Source organism: Palaemon carinicauda, chromosome 14 (assembly GCF_036898095.1).
Source record: "Palaemon carinicauda isolate YSFRI2023 chromosome 14, ASM3689809v2, whole genome shotgun sequence".
NCBI lineage: Eukaryota > Metazoa > Arthropoda > Malacostraca > Decapoda > Palaemonidae > Palaemon > Palaemon carinicauda.
This window is the reverse complement of record NC_090738.1, coordinates 137,676,593-137,693,762: the sequence shown is the minus strand read 5'-3', so window position 1 is coordinate 137,693,762 and position 17,170 is coordinate 137,676,593. Positions and strand designations below refer to the sequence as shown.

Here is a 17,170-nt window from a genome sequence, read left to right as displayed (position 1 = left end):
TCAGCTATCAATTATACATTAGTACAAATTTAGGTAGCATAAAAAAGTTATCCCATATGTGCTTAGAAGAATGACAAACATACAAGAATTGTGGTCAAACCAAATTAGAATTATGACACAAAATTGAAAATCATTAAACATTTTCCATAGTCCTGATAAAACAAGATATTACCATCATTTTATACTGTGTATAAATACGAAAAAATAATATATTTTGAGTAAAATTTTCAATCGATGACCATGCAGTACATTCGTGAACGAGATTTGATATTGAGGCTTCTAGTAAATTTAGTAAGACACAAAATAGCAGAAAACTGGGATGGTGATCAAAGTTAATGAAGAGGTGATTCGGTGATACTTCAAGTTGCATATAAAATATAACTTAATTCTACATTTTGTTGTTTGTAGAAATTTTCATATAAAAAACTGACTATAGTGTTTATGACAGTTAAGAATATAATTAGTATAATCTAAAAAGAAAACCATATTGCAAAGACAGAAACAGATTTTAACCCTTTTACCCCCAATGGACGTACTGGTACGTTTCACAAAACTCATCCCTTTACACCCATGGATGTACCGGTACGTCCTTGCAAAAAACTGTTTTTTACATTTTTTGGCATATTTTTGATAACTTTATAAGAAACTTCAGACATTTTCCAAAAGAATGAGATCAACCTGACCTATCTATGACGAAAATTAAGGCTGTTAGAGCAATTTTAAAAAAAATATTGCAAAATGTGCTTGAAAAAAAAAATGCCTAGGGGTTAAGGGTTGGAAAGTTCCAAATAGCGTTGGGGGTAAAAGGGTTAAAAATTATAGAAAAATAGTTTTGCAGTTGAATTCTAACTGCTTACTTCAACAGATTACTTAGGCAATATCAAGTTACTTGAAGCCTCACTGTAAACAGACATACAAAGGAATTTTGAAAATGACTATTTTTCCCCACACTTGAAACTATGAAATGCATATTTGTTCACACTTGCACAGAAGAACAGAAGTTTCCTTGTGATTAATGGACATCAAAATGATAGCTGCCATCAGTCGTCAGTTAATCTCAAGCAACAAAATGTTATCCTGAAAATAAAAAAAAAACTATAAATAACTGCTCTTACAATTTAGGACAATAAAGATGCTTAAATCAGCAAACTCAAAGATATAATAAAACATCATACAAAAACTGTCAGATGAGATTATAGCAAAAAAAATTATTTTGTTTTTCATACCTATTCTTTCATGAAAACCAATAGAAAAAAAAAGCACGCAAGCTTTCAATATATCAAGTTTATGAAAATGTTTTAACATGTAATCTAAATGAATAATATGACAAATTTGTAGATAATTTGTATTTTTCCTAACTATACAAACCTTAGCTATTTATTAGGGGTTATACTTTCAGCAGAGCTGAAATGACGAGCCATTAAAATTTAGCGAGGGTTAACTATCCACACTGTTAGTTAGCGGGGGTAGGGGGGGTAGCTCGCTACCACTCCCATTCACACATCTGTGATTTACCTCACTTTGCTTGGAGGTAGGACTTCAAGGGGGATAGGGCTGGCGGGTAAGTTTGTATAAATAGCTAAGGTTTGTGTAGTTAGGAAAAATACAAATTATCTATGAATCTGTCACTTGTTCCGTAACTGGAATACAAACCACGCAATTTATTAGGGGTGACTCACCCATTAGGAAGGGTGGATGTCCCTGCCAGTCTGGAATTTTGGCTTTGCCCGAGGTCTCGTTATTTGAGTGTGTAAGCACCCAAGAAATAAGGAGTCCCTGCACCTCGCTAGAACCTTGCTACGCAAGCTGTGTGTGCAAGTATGAAGAAGTGTGACTCGTCCTAGGAAGTTGTCCTGAAGTTCTTTAGATGGAAACTTGTTGCCTAGGACTTTCCCAATACCACCTCGTCAGGGTATGGGGACGTAACAGCATTAATCTTAATACTAGGAACACAAGGGAGAATGGTTTACCCGCAGTGGTTTGAGGTCAGCTATGCAGAGAACCCAGGATGCTGCTTTCCCCACGAGAGGGTAGGATGAAGAAAAGAATAAGAGCCAGTCAAATCTTTTCATTCACGCAGACTAAAATTGGGTAACAGTGCCCTCAACCTTCTGCTACTTGTCCAATAAGGAGCTTGAGGTATACAACCAGCTGTTGTGCAGCCACCACTGGACCGATAGAGATCGTATCGAGTTCCTGTGAGTTACGTCTTGCAGGAGAAAGGTTGTGAAAGTTACCTGGAGCATTCACATTCTTTCTTGTAAAACCTGCGTCACAGAGTAATCTGCTAAGAAGGACCAGGGGCATAGTTATGCCCCTGACACTGTGAGTCGTCATGTCGAGATGATGTTTCGGCGGTCCTCCTCTAGTCTCTCTCGGTGTTGACAAGAGGAGGGACCCGGGCAGGCTGTTGCCGTTTTCTTTAGGTAAAGTCTCATACCTCACCCTGAGGTACAGTAACGGATGATCTGGATCGACCGTTACCTAGTTGAGACTTGTGTAGGATCCGTCACCTCTGGAGACTGTGTCTGGTGACATACTCAGGGACGAAACTGACCCTTGTCTTTCGCCCTTCTCAATAATGGGCGATGTCGAAAGAGAGGCCATGAAGTTCCTTAACTCGTATGGTTGCTGTCCGAGTGTGTAGGAACATTGTGTTCTTAAATCAGGAGGAAATTTGTTGCCTGGTGAAGTGGAACACAAGGAGGTCCCATTAGGGATCGGAGATTGAACTATGTTCTGAGAGGAAGGTCTCAATTCCGACTGGGGAAAGGCAAGTAGTAAGTCCGTATGAGTTAGGAAAAGTCTATCGATGAAAGGGTGTCCCTTTCTTTCAGTATGAAGGTGAAGGATCAAGGTTGAGTGATTATCTTTACCAATCGAAACTGAATAGAGGATCTTTTCCTCTTGCATATACTTTAGAATTCCGCTATTGCTGGAATCGAGGTATCGAGAGAAGAGACACTTTCCCATGACGCTCACCCCACAAGACATGATACTGCTTAATAGACTGATGCTGAGGAACTCCTCAGGTATCTAGACAACCTCTTCGCAAAGAGGCATTGGGTAGTCTTCAGGCGTACACTCATAGCAAAGCTATAGCTTGTGGTAGGTGTCGAAGTGGGTTGTCTGATATGTGGAGAGGGTTCTCTTGGAGGCTCTATCAGGAGCTGCAAATGGTTTGGAGACCTTTCTACATAATGCCATAGCGGAGATAGGAGAGTCCTTGATAGGTTGACCGATGTTCTAGCCTCGTCGAGTGCCCTTCTCTAGATAAAACAGGGACGAGACGTAAACGTCATTGTTGTACCCACCGTTGTTGCCAGAGAGCCTGGGGGTCTAGGGTTGGTGAGCAACGGTAGCCTGAGGTTCAGGGGCATTGTGAACAGACCCCCTAGTTGGAGGACCTCGTAAAGTCGGGACTCTGTCGGCTACATGGCGATCCAAAGTCCATTCGGTATACCTATCTATGATGCTGTCCACAGATTGTCGGCGAGCCTGTTCTTCCAGTCTGGAATGAAGCGTGCTGAAAGTGGTACCGAACGGGCTTTGGCCCATCTTAGTGTTTATACTATTAGATGGGAAAATTCTACAAGCCAGATCCTATTTGCTTGTCAATGTGAGTCTTTATGTGGTGTGCAGTGTGTCGTCCATCACATCACTGAGGGGTCTGTTAGGAACCAATGAGGCTGTTGAAGGACCGGAAAGTTGGCCTTCATCTCTTAAGAGATCTAAGTGAAGGTACCTTCGGGCTCTGTCCAGAGGTCTGAGGTCGTATGGTGCAGCACTATGGTCCCTCCTTTCTTTTTTTCTGACTCCAGTCTCCTGGAATGGAAGTCGTTCTCGTTTCGAGAAGGTTTTTGTGGAAATTGGTGTTTAGAATCATTCCCAGATACACCAGTCTCCTGGGAAGGAAGTAGGGAAGATTCCGAAGGTTTATCCTGATCACTGGATCTTGGTAAAAAGACTTCAGAAATTCCAGTGTTAATGCAAGGTTGCCACTGAGTCTGCTAAGGTCAGTCAGCCGTCCCGAGAGAGCGGAGACGGAAGCCGATCCTGTGAGACCAGGGTGGGTGTAATGGAAAGACCGAAGCACAGTGCCTTGAACTAGTGTTTCTTGTTTGTCTAGACTGAATTTCCCAACCTTCCTAGATGGATGGTTTGGACCTGGGAGTAAGTGTCCTTAAGGTCCAGTGTGCAAAAGAAGACCTGAGGTCTTAACCCTCAATCAAACTCCAACATGGAGTGGGCATCGACCTAAAGGGACAGCTCCTTGGTGATCCTTTTGTATGGAAGATTGTCGACGCTGGAGTCTTGACTCGTGTCGTAAAGGAACAGGAGCGATATCCTGTGTAAGGATTCTTCTCTGAGAGAGAATTTCTTTAGAAGGAAGGCCAAGCTTAGCCTTACCATGCACCCTGATGGGATTCATGCTATTCCTTAGAATAGAATTAATCTGGCGAATGTTAATCACTGGTTAACCGTTGTGTATCGTGGATACTGTGCAGTTGGAGAGTGCTCGCAAGTAGTTCCCTGTTGGCAAGCTGTTGATGAGGGTTGTTGAACATTTACCGATCACTTTAGCGTGATGGTAAACGGCCAGTAGCGAGAAGTATGTTGTATAACTTCTGATCTAGGAACTACAGGAAGCGGTTGACTAGTAAGTTCGAGTCACGAACTGCTGGCAAATAACAGATGACCATGAATCGGTAGTCTGTGCACCGATGGTGAATTCGAGAACAGCCAGCTGATTATGATCCCCCCTGTTTGGTCAGAGATGAGCAAGCTGAAGATGGGCTGGTCAGAGATCAGCGAGCTGAGTTCAATGATCGAAGAAGGATGAGCTGCCCATCGGTGATCTAGTGATCAGCAAGCTGATGACCCGTTATTGACTAGCAATCGATGATTGGAAATGCTAGCAATTGGAGATCGTTAGTCATTGGAGGGAGTAGAGGTCACAGATCAGCATTGAGCTAGCAATTGGCGATCTGGTGATCGGCGACCTACCGATCAGTAAACTGTATCAGCAAACAGTGATCTAGAGAACAGTCTGTTGATGCTTTCCTGCTTGCTGCTGCTGGTCTGTCAAGGAAACAAGAAACTTTAGAAGAGACAGGGACCAAGGATTCCCCGATTCGATTCCCTTGTAGGATGGAATCTTCGGGATCTTGAATCCTCTGCGGAGCCTTATTCCTCTTTTGCCGGTGGCAATGTTTATGTGCTTGCGGGGAGGAATGGGGCAATGGTGACCTGTCCAAAAAGTTTTACTCCTTTTTACTGACAATTGCGCGAGTGTGTAGGTGAGTCTGGAGCGATGGCCGCAAGTGTCGTTGTTGTATATCACACACACAGCACAAACACTGAAAAGAAAACTTACTACATTTCTATACACATATATATACACAAACATTAAGAATGTTTATATATATATTTACAAGTATAAGAAAAAGTAAGTAAAAAGACAAAAATTAATGGCAGTCCAAATAGGCGAGGAGAGAGAGAGGAAACAACCGTTCTCGCTCCGAGCCAAAAGTAAAGTGAGCTCAAGCACAGGTGTGTGTGAGGGGAGGAGGGGGGTAGCAAGCTACCCTCCCCTACCCCCCCTAACTAGCGGTGTGGGTAGTAAACCCTCATTAAATTTCAATGGCTCATCATTTCAGCTATTAAATAGCGTGGTTTGTATTCCAGTTACGGAACAATTACTTTTTATATAAAAAAAACATTTTAAGTCATTAAGTTACTGAACAGGAAGAGCCCGTGTAAAATTCAAATTACTGTGATTTACACCGTTTACCTTACACAATACAGTATCAAGTAACATACGTTACAACTACCTACTCATACCAAATACAGTACAAAACAAAGCTCTTGTTATCATACTTATTCTAAACATTTCCCCCAAATATAATCTATAGGGACCAGTCTTATGAAGTCATTTTTATTTTATAAACATTTCCCCCAAATGTAATCTATAGGGACCAGTCTTATGAAGTCATTTTTATTTTAAACAACTGCCATTGAAACTACTTTTAGAAAAATGTGGCAATTTAAACCAATTACCATTTTTATTTGGTATTTCTTTCTTCTCTTTAGAAGACCATAAATAGGTTTAAAGATGACTGACGACTGATTAAATTCTTGCACCTGACTGTAAGAAAATGACTTCGCTAAAAGAAACATCTTGCGATGACTGAGAATTAGTTATACCTAGTTTTCAGAAAAAGAAGCAGAGCAAATTTGTCAGTTAAATCCTATCCTACAACTATATGGTACAGTACCTTCAATGTCACTCCTCACAAAGTACTATTTGCATGAATACAACATGAAGTACAACTCAATTCTATCCTGAAGATTTAAATAACTTTCTTTCTGCAAGATAAAAATTCATGTATGACAAGAGGCATGGAACGCGGTAAATTTCCCTCATAATTTATAAATTGAAGATTTAATAAATCCATACATTTAAAACCTTGACTAGAAACTAACTAATTTATTTTTAAACCTTCTATTTATATATTACGTCTTACTGAAATTCGGTGTTGGGAAAAAATGATATTTTCATAATAAAATAAATTTTTTAATGTACTTACCCGCTGGTTATATAATAGCTAAAGTCTCTGATGCCTCGGCAGGAAATTCAAAATCACTTGCGCAGCTTAGCGCAGATATGCCAGGTGTACCCCAGCGCCCTCGCGGTACAACAGGTAGAACTATACTCAATCAATTCAGATTTTCCATGCCCCATGGTCTCTAGAGGGGAGGAGGGTGGGTCTAAAACTTATATAACCAGTGGGTAATTATATTAAAAAATTTATTTTATTATGAAAATATCATTTTTAAATATAAAACTTACCCGCTGGTTATATAATGGCTGATTGACACCCATTGGTGGTGGGTCAGAGACAGCTGCATAATTGGAAATTCACTTAAGAGTTACATAAACAACTTAAGCAGTTCTAACCTGATAAGGAAGCTGACAGCAATGCTCTGCCTCATTTTGTCTGTTATCCTTAGGAGATCCAGTGATCCACTCGGGGCTGATGATCTCAAGGAGCTGTCAAACGGTACAACCACCTATAACATGACAGGACCTCAACTAATACCCTTGTTACGGGCACTCTCTAGGAACAAAATGACCACCTGACTAGGTCAAAGATTGCGGAAGATTGCCGATCAATCTTCAGATACATCCATAAAAATATATATAACAGTTCCAAGAGAAGAACAAGGGTACTAGGAATTTAGGGAAATGTAATGGAGAATGTTTCACCTACTACTGCACTCGTTGTTGCAAGTGATCCCAAAACGTAGACGTCTTCATGAGGAGACTGGACACGGTAAAAGTAATGCAAGGCGAATACAGGATTACCCCTTCACAAGGCTGCATACGCAATGCTTTGCAGAGAACAGTTTAGTTTAAAAGTTACAGAAGTTTCTACAGCTCTAACTTCGTGAGTCTTTACTCTTTCAACATCTTATGATCTGTCACCCAACCGTGTGGAAGAACCTTTGTAATCAAAGTCTATACGAGATGATAGAATGTTTTAGACATGGATAGCGCAGGCTTCATGACCGTGCACCCAAGAGTTATGAATAGACTCTTAACTTCTTTGTTCTTGTCCCAATAAAACTTCATCGTTTTAATCGGGCAAAAAACTCTTCCCAGCCCATCACAAACCAAATTCGAGAGAATAGTGATCCCGAAAGATTTAGACTAAGGATGAGAAAGATGTTTGTTAATGATCAAGAATTCAGGTTGCAAGGTGCCTATGGCTTAACCAATGTGAAGTCCATGTTCTTGCTAAAAGAGTGAACTTCACTGACTCTCAACTATGGTAGACTTACTCAGAAAGTCTCCAAAGTTAGGCCTTAAAAAGAAACCAAGTGTAAAAGGTCGGATCTGTCACTACCGCGAAACTCCAGAAACAAACCCTAAATTTCAGGCTGGCACATCTTGCTGATGCCTCCAAGTCCTCTCAAATGATCTGAGAAGATCTATAAGGTCTCTATTTGATAGATCCAATCTTCTGCGTCTGAAGACAGATGCCCGCATACTCCTGTACCCTTTGATGGTCGAGGAGGAAAGAAAATGTGTTTTCTTCTAAGGTCTAAGAAAAAATAGGCCACTTGTGTTAGAGTTACCTAATGAAGAGCTGGCTCTAACTCTACACCACTCCATATAACACTCTAATTGGGTTGGAAAACCTTGAGGCAAATGTCCTTTGTACAAGCAAAAGCCTCAGCTGTCTCCTTCAAACAACCCTCTAGATCTTAGGGGTTTTCCGAAATACTGGAGGCAGCTAGACCTAAAGCTTGATGGTTTAACATAAAACGTTCGTGATCCTGACACGGGGAAAAGGACTAAAGACATGCTTCCAGCATGCACCCAGCATGGTCCCAGTATGGTTCCAGCATGCTGCCTACACTCAACATGTCGAGAGAGAGAATCGGTATCTAAAACCGCCCACCAAAACTTGTCCATATCGGTCGCAAGAAACCGATATTAAAGCTAGGCTTGTTGAAAAGACGCATCAACAACGTGAACCTCATGCTGTGAGGTTAAGACCTGATCGTGTGTAATCAGCGAGTGTTCAACAAACTTAAAGCCAAAGCTTGACACGAGGGAGCGTTAGCTGCGAGGCCAGAGAGACGCGAAGGAGAGGCAATAGTCTGTTTATACTGCTGTGAGAAAAAAGACTTGACTGTATGCGTCTAGCATGCGACCATAATGTCGCATGTGCTTGCATTGTCGTAAGGTGTCAGTGTGCTGTATGCGTTCACCTTGTCGTGTGGATACAGCGCTGTGTGTGTGCCCCGCTTGTTGTAAATCTACAGCGTGCTGCGTGGAGGCGACAGCATCGCGTCCGGTCATTGAAGGAAAGACGGAACTGATTGCCGAGAGTTGTCCGCGTGTAGGATGCGTCGTCCGCATGAGTGATAGTCACGCTTCCCGCAGACCGCGAAAATGGGACAACTTGTTGAAAGGATCAAATTTGTCTGTCAGCGTCCAACATATGACCAGACTGGCGTCTGCGTCTGTGACTGCGTGAGGGAGAGACCAGAACTTGCGTTTGTGTCAGCGTGGCGTCTGCCGTAAGAGAGAGACCAGACTGCTACAAGCACCCGCTCTAACGCTTCTCGTAACACGAGCATATCTCTGCGAAGAAGCGTTACTAAGCATAGGAGAACTATGCCTTCTAACACTAATCGGAAAACCATTTCTTTGATCTATGGTAGTCCTTAAGACTCTTTAGGAGAAAATTTTCTCCCCCCGAGAATCGTAAACGCTAAACACAGATGAAATAACCTCTTTTAGCTCAGACCAAATCTACACTCACGGGGTAGCGAGTGCGCCAACTCAAGCATGGGTGAAGGCCGGGAGAGAACATCAACCGCAGTCCTGTGAGCGACCTGGGCGAGTCCCTATGACATTTCAAGCGCGCCTTGTGCGCGAACTGAACGTATCCAATGCTGTGAGATACCGTCAACAGTAGTCGCTAGACCTCAGAAGAAAGTAATAGACCTTTCCCCAAACTGGAAGAGGAGAAGAAGTGTGAACAGAAGCAAACTGAGCACCTTTTTCCCCCCGAAGAACTATGTGTCTTACACGATTCTGGTGCTGACACGTCGCCTTCTTCCGAAAAGAAAAAACTTCCGGCGAACGTTAGATACTGCAGGATAAGTTAATAAAAACATACGACTCCTGAAAGGGCTTGGACAAATTGATTGGTGACTACCAAGTCTAGCTTTTGCGTCCTTCGATGAGGACAAAGTCTTTCCTCCCTGAAAGTGAGTCAGATTCCAGAGGAAAAGCTAGGATTGTATGTGACTTGTCTGACTTCCGCTTCTCTCGCTGAAGAAAAAACACACTCGATTGCTTCCTGTTTAAGCATCAAAACACGTCTGCTGTGAAGGTAAGTTCTGTTCGCGTGCATACATGACGAGTAACTTCCTAGTCTGGTAGACAGGGAAAACGTAGAATGTCATTCTCGTCAGGGAACTGCATTCTAATATGCAGAAAACAGTTACAAGATCCATGATACCATAGCGATGACGAACTGATCGCTTCAAGACATTCCAACTTCGCTCTTTTCAAGATACTATGTCACATGGTTGTGATGTCATAGCTCGCCAATCATAGGCGAAGAAAAGAGCATTACTTCATCATTCCAAAGTGGAGAAAGAACGTCTTGGACTGCATCAACAATATCGCTCGGCGGAACAGACGTTTAATGCACAAGGTCCGCGAAGAACCTCAGCCTACCGACCTTCCTTCTCCCAAGGGTTGGAACGTAAGGAAGAGATATAGGACTAGGGGCAAGGTAGACACGAACAAACACCTCCTCCAGACCACTGCGCTATGTTTACGAGTCACTAACAAGAGCGGTTTAAAAACATAATACATTAGTGTAAATCATAAAAGATCTGCCCGTGGTGGGAGATATACTTTTACGTTCTATTCTCATAAAGGCCTTAATGCCCTTTCTGTTGTTGCAGCTGCAAGCGCTGTATCAATCTCTACAGTAATGTTAGTTATTTTTCTGATAATGATTTAATGTTTATTTATTTATTTTACCATTAATTTACTAGGCCATCGTTCACTAAAGGAGCCCTTTGGGTTGAAGCATCTTGCTTTCCCAACTAGGGTTGTAGGTGGCTAGTAATAAAAATAAAATAAAATAAATAGCGACACCATCAACTCAACTAGCGAAAACTCTGAAGTCGGAACGGGGAGCAGCAGGTAAAAAATATGAGGGAAACTCTTTAGAAAAATTTTCACGAGTTTCTGAAAGTTATTTCCTTCCTTTTACAATCTCTATCCTAGGAAGAGAAGTCTTGATTCTTAGGAATCCACTCCTTATGATTCTGAATTCAGACCTCAATACTTAGAGGTTTTAATTCTAGTTCTCACAACCAAGAGTTAGCCCAGCAGGACTTGGTCCGAGAATATAATATCTTTCTAGTTAAGATTTATTTCTTAATATAGCGCCTGAAGCAACAATAACTTAACACAAGACGTTCATGGTCAGGTAGACATCAAAGTCTATTGTCATAGGTAGCGAAGCGTCCACCCCGACGCTGAAGCGTCCACACTGATGCTGAAGCGCCCACACTAGCGCTGAAGCGTCCATACTGGCGCTGAAGCGTCCATACTCACGCTGAAGTGTCCATACTGACACTGAAAGCGTCCACACTGACACTGAAAGCGTCCACACTGACGCTGAGGCGTCCACACTGACACTGAAGCGTCCACACTGACGCTGAAGCGTCCACAACAACGTGGCGCTTCGCTCCATTCCGTCGACATTCCGTTTCCTATGCCGCACCGTTCCGATGACGCTTCGCCGGTTCTGCTGCCTGGCGAACGTCGGCGTGTCTGTATAGACTGATACTAGGTGCTATGAGCAGTCATTTTGCGTTGAGCAGGTAATCGAAGTAAAGCATCCACTTTCCCCCACCATTGAACATTGCGGTTGGTAGGCCGCCTGTGCGACAACGAGTCCTCACCGTTAAAGACACGTCGCCTGTGCGATCGTGTCAAAGACCGGAATCGAGACACCCAACCGCACTGTTAATGGCAGGCTAAAAAGACTGCATACACGAAGATACTGTAGATGCTGTTTCATGCCTAACTACAAAGATCAAGGATCAACCTTAGGCGAAACGTATTCAGCATTATCTTCGTCGATCCATAGCGCTTGCCACTGTCGAGAGACGACACCCATCAGGTGGAGGTGGCGGTACTGCGTCTGCGCCGCACGAAACGTAACACACGCAGAACGAATCTAATTTTGTTTTCAGCCTAACGCCTTTGAAAACAATAATACCTCGCTTTATCTATAGCATCCTGCTGCTGCCTCCGATGCCTTAGATGACCGCGGAGGTAGCAGCAGTAAGGGATTCAGCATTATGAAGCTTCATCTGTGGTGGATAATGTGGGAGGGTGGGCTGTGACACCCTAGCAGTACCAGCTGAACTCGGTTGAGTCCCTTGTTAGGCTGGGAGGAACGTAGAGAGTAGAGGTCCCCTTTTTGTGTTTGTTTCTTTGTTGATGTCGGCTACCCCCCAAATTGGGGGAAGTGCCTTGGTATATGGATGTATGTATGTATCTATAGCGAGGGTGAGCGTTCTGGTGATCGACAGAAAACGCTCGAGAGGACTTCAGTTCGGGTCTTAAAAGACTGTAACGCCTGGTTACCCTCTTGATTACTTTTGCCGTTCGACTTAACTTCTCCCCTGGGTCCCGGAGCTCGACAGAGGTCTAAGGCTAGGATAATGACAGGTCCGAATAGAAGCACTCTCCACTGAATAAAATTCATTTATATTCTTTGTAAAAAGCAAGACAGACTTTTAGCCTACGGAAGAGGCTGTGACGTCATCAATGGTCGAAATGTTTACATTTTGCGCCTATGCTTTCGTGAGGTTTAAAATAGGTTGAAAAACCTTCTAACCCCACCTTTTAAGTTATAAATACATGATCACAGATCAAATAAAACAAATATGCGAAAACCAAAACTCAAAAACGTTAATACATCACCAAATAACGTCCAAACAGAGTAAGAAAACGAGAGAGAATTTCCAATAGTACAGCCAGCTATGGCAGCAGAGAAAATCTGAATTGGTTGAGTATAGTTCTACCTGTTGTACCGCGAGGGCGCTGGGGTACACCTGGCATATCTGCGCTAAGCTGCGCAAGAGATTTTGAATTTCCTGCCGAGGCGTCAGGGACTTTAGCCATTATATAAGCAGCGGGTAAGGTTTATACTTAAAATGCTAACATTTATGTAAGAAGCCACTTTAAAATACTTTGGTAAATTGATTAGCTAATGCTATTTTCCATTAAACCTGGATGCCTAGATCTATTGACAGAAATAGTTATACTTCAGTGCTAGAGGGAAAATTGTAAAATCAACCAAATACATCCTGTTAAAGTCATTAAGCAGCTGGACTCGCCTCAGACATCAAACATGGGGTCACAGGTCAATCAGATTATGAATAATTTTTAGGTGAAAAGAAAGTGAAATACTAGACTTACTAATAATCAATGTTATTTTCTCTGCTAAAATTTCATATATTTTAAGGCAATATTACAATTATTATTTATCAAACAAGTACCATACTACAGGTTTAAGAAAAATGGCAGTGTTTAAATCTATGACCAATGAAAGAATACTATTTAAGTTTACATTAGCTACTGCCTCACTGATAAGACTTTTTGAGAATTTACCTGTTGAGGAATATTTGTATATTTAAAATGACCCAATAGTATAGACATTAAACTAATAATGTATAATAATGACAAAATCTAAACCTATCTCACCAATTATGTAATTATTCGATAACACTTCCTTTCATGAGAACTCTAACCCAAGAGACAGTGGAAGACCATGACACAGAGGCTATGGCACTACCCAAGATTAGAGAACAATGGTTTGTTTTGAAGTGTCATTCTCCTAGAAGAGCTGCCTACCATAGTTAAAGAGTCTCTTCTACTCTCACCAAGAGGAAAGTAGCCACTGAACAATTACAGTGCAGTAGTGAACCCCTTGGGTGAAGAAGAACTGAACTACATTTCCTATAAAAGCACTGGATGATCTACCTTTTGGATGACCTACCCTATTAAAGACCGTAATAAATGTTTTATGAGGATTAGACAGACCAGTTTCCCTATAAATTCTTCGGTAACATTGATAACTCGGTATATCGAAGGCAAATATTAATTATGATGATGGAATAAGGATCATATTGTTTACTACACTTACTTGTGCAAACACAATTGGTAAGTTGAACTAAAACTTTGAATATTAATAAATGAAAAAGCTGTGAAACCCACAGTAAATTCATAATATAAAAGTAAAAAATTTGGATTTAAGAGTACAGTAGCTTGAATTTACTAGAAATTACAGCATTAAAACTGTAGCCAAAAAATCCAAAAGTAATTTGTATTTTTCTTAACTATACAAATTTGAGTCCCTTAATAGGAGTATTCTTTCAGCGAAGCTGGAGGGTGGCGAGTAAGCGCCGCCCACCCAACCATTGAGCTCCCACTTTGACCTTAAACCTAGGACTTAGGAGTGGTACAGACGGGAGGTGTACATAAAAGGATTCAAGGTTTGTAGTTAGATAAAATAAAAACTACCTTGAAATATGTTATTTTCATTAGTAAAATAAATTTTTGAATATACTTACCCGATGATCATGTAGCTGTCAACTCCGTTGCCCGACAGAAATCTAAGGTCGGGATACGCCAGCGATCGCTATACAGGTGGGGGTGTACACAACAGCGCCATCTGTGAGCAGGTACTCAAGTACTTCTTGTCAACAAGAACTCAATTTTCTCCTCGGTCCACTGGTTCTCTATGGGGAGGAAGGGCGGGTCCTTAAATTCATGATCATCGGGTAAGTATATTCAAAAATTTATTTTACTAATGAAAATAACATTTTTCAATATTAATCTTACCCGATGATCATGTAGCTGATTCACACCCAGGGTGGTGGGTGGAGACCAGCATACATGTTAACATTAGAAGCTATGTATCCCGTATTTCATTTTATCAGTTATTCAAAATAACAAACATAAAATAAATAAGTACCTGGTAAGGAAGTCGACTTGAACCATTACTCTGCCTTTTTAAAGTACGTCTTCCTTACTGAGCCTAGCGGTCCTCTTAGGATGCTGAACGACTCCTAGGTGCCGAAGTATGAAGGGCTGCAACCCATACTAAAGGACCTCATCACAACCTCTAATCTAGGCGCTTCTCAAGAAAGAATTTGACCACCCGCCAAATCAACCAGGATGCGGAAGACTTCTTAGCCTTCCGTACAACCCAAAAACAACAATAAAAAGTATTTCAAGAGAAAGATTAAAAAAGGTTATGGGATTATGGGAATGTAGTGGCTGAGCCCTCACCTACTACTGCACTCGCTGCTACGAATGGTCCCAGGGTGTAGCAGTTCTCGTAAAGAGACTGGACATCTTTGAGATAGAATGATGCGAACACTGACTTGCTTCTCCAATAGGTTGCATCCATAACACTCTGCAGAGAACGGTTCTGTTTGAAGGCCACTGAAGTAGCGACAGCTCTTACTTCATGCGTCCTTACCTTCAGCAAAGCAAGGTCTTCTTCCTTCAGATGAGAATGTGCCTCTCTAATCAGAAGCCTGATGTAGTAAGAAACTGCGTTCTTAGACATCGGTAGAGCAGGCTTCTTGATAGAACACCATAAAGCTTCTGATTGTCCTCGTAATGGCTTTGTCCGTCTTAAATAGTACTTAAGAGCTCTTACTGGGCAAAGTACTCTCTCTAGTTCGTTCCCCACCAAGTTGGACAGGCTTGGGATCTCGAACGACTTGGGCCAAGGACGGGAAGGAAGCTCGTTTTTAGCCAAAAAACCAAGCTGCAAGGAACATGTAGCCGTTTCAGATGTAAAACCTATGTTCCTGCTGAAGGCGTGGATCTCACTGACTCTTTTAGCTGTTGCTAAGCAAACGAGGAAAAGAGTCTTTAATGTGAGATCCTTAAAAGAGGCTGATTGAAGCGGTTCGAATCTTGATGACATCAGGAACCTTAAAACCACGTCTAGGTTCCAGCCTGGAGTGGACAACCGACGTTCCTTTGAGGTCTCAAAAGACCTAAGAAGGTCCTGTAGATCTTTGTTGGTGGAAAGATCCAAGCCTCTGTGGTGGAAGACCGCTGCCAACATACTCCTGTAACACTTGATCGTAGGAGCTGAGAGGGATCTTACATTCCTGAGATGTAACAGAAAGTCAGCAATCTGTGTTACAGAGGTACTGGTTGAGGAAACTGCATTCGCCTTGCACCAGCTTCGGAAGACTTCCCATTTAGACTGATAGACTCTGAGAGTGGATGTCCTCCTTGCTCTGGCAATCGCTCTGGCTGCCTCCTTCGAAAAGCCTCTAGCTCTTGAGAGTCTTTCGATAGTCTGAAGGCAGTCAGACGAAGAGCGTGGAGGCTTGGGTGTAACTTCTTTACGTGAGGCTGACGCAGAAGGTCCACTCTTAGAGGAAGAGTCCTGGGAACGTCCACTAGCCATTGCAGTACCTCGGTGAACCATTCTCTCGCAGGCCAGAGGGGAGCAACCAACGTCAACCGTGTCCCTTCGTGGGAAGCGAACTTCTGAAGTACCCTGTTGACAATCTTGAACGGAGGGAACGCATACAGGTCTAGATGGGACCAATCCAGCAGAAAGGCATCCACGTGAACTGCTGCTGGGTCTGGAATCGGAGAACAATACATCGGGAGCCTCTTGGTCATTGAGGTAGCGAATAGATCTATGGTGGGCTGACCCCACAGGGCCCATAGTCTGCTGCAAACATTCTTGTGAAGGGTCCACTCTGTGGGGATGACCTGACCCTTCCGGCTGAGGCGATCTGCCATGACATTCATGTCGCCCTGAATGAACCTCGTTACCAGCGAAAGCTTTCGATCTCTTGACCAAATGAGGAGGTCCCTTGCGATCTCGAACAACTTCCTCGAATGAGTCCCTCCTTGCTTGGAGATGTAAGCCAAGGCTGTGGTGTTGTCGGAGTTCACCTCCACCACCTTGCTTAGCTGGAGGGACTTGAAGTTTATCAAGGCCAGATGAACTGCCAAAAGCTCCTTGCAATTGATGTGAAGTGTCCTTTGCTCCTGATTCCACGTGCCCGAGCATTCCTGTCCGTCCAGTGTCGCACCCCAGCCCGTGTCCGATGCGTCCGAGAAGAGACGGTGGTCGGGGGTCTGAACAGCCAATGGTAGACCTTCCTTGAGAAGAATGCTGTTCTTCCACCACGTCAGTGTAGACCTCATCTCTTCGGAAACAGGCACTGATACCGCCTCTAGCGTCATGTCCTTTCTCCAGTGAGCAGCTAGATGATACTGAAGGGGGCGGAGGTGGAGTCTCCCTAACTCGATGAACTGGGCCAGCGATGAAAGTGTCCCTGTTAGACTCATCCACTGCCTGACTGAACATCGGTTCCTTCTCAGCATGCTCTGGATGCATTCTAGGGCTTGATTGATCCTTGGGGCCGACGGAAAAGCCCGAAAAGCTCGACTCTGAATCTCCATACCTAGATAGACAATGGTCTGGGATGGGACGAGTTGGGACTTCTCTATATTGACCAGGAGGCCCAATTCCTTGGTCAGATCCAAAGTCCATCTGAGATTCTC

At 42.8% G+C, this 17,170-nt stretch overlaps 1 long non-coding RNA gene across 1 annotated transcript in view; it reads right to left on the bottom strand.

The window, feature by feature from the left end:
* Positions 1–17,170, bottom strand: part of LOC137653390 (uncharacterized) — a 39,378-nt gene that overhangs the window by 3,642 nt on the left and 18,566 nt on the right. The window contains exon 3 of the long non-coding RNA XR_011046475.1: positions 983–1,077. This is a non-coding gene — a long non-coding RNA (uncharacterized lncRNA). The remainder of the gene's footprint in view (positions 1–982; positions 1,078–17,170) is intronic.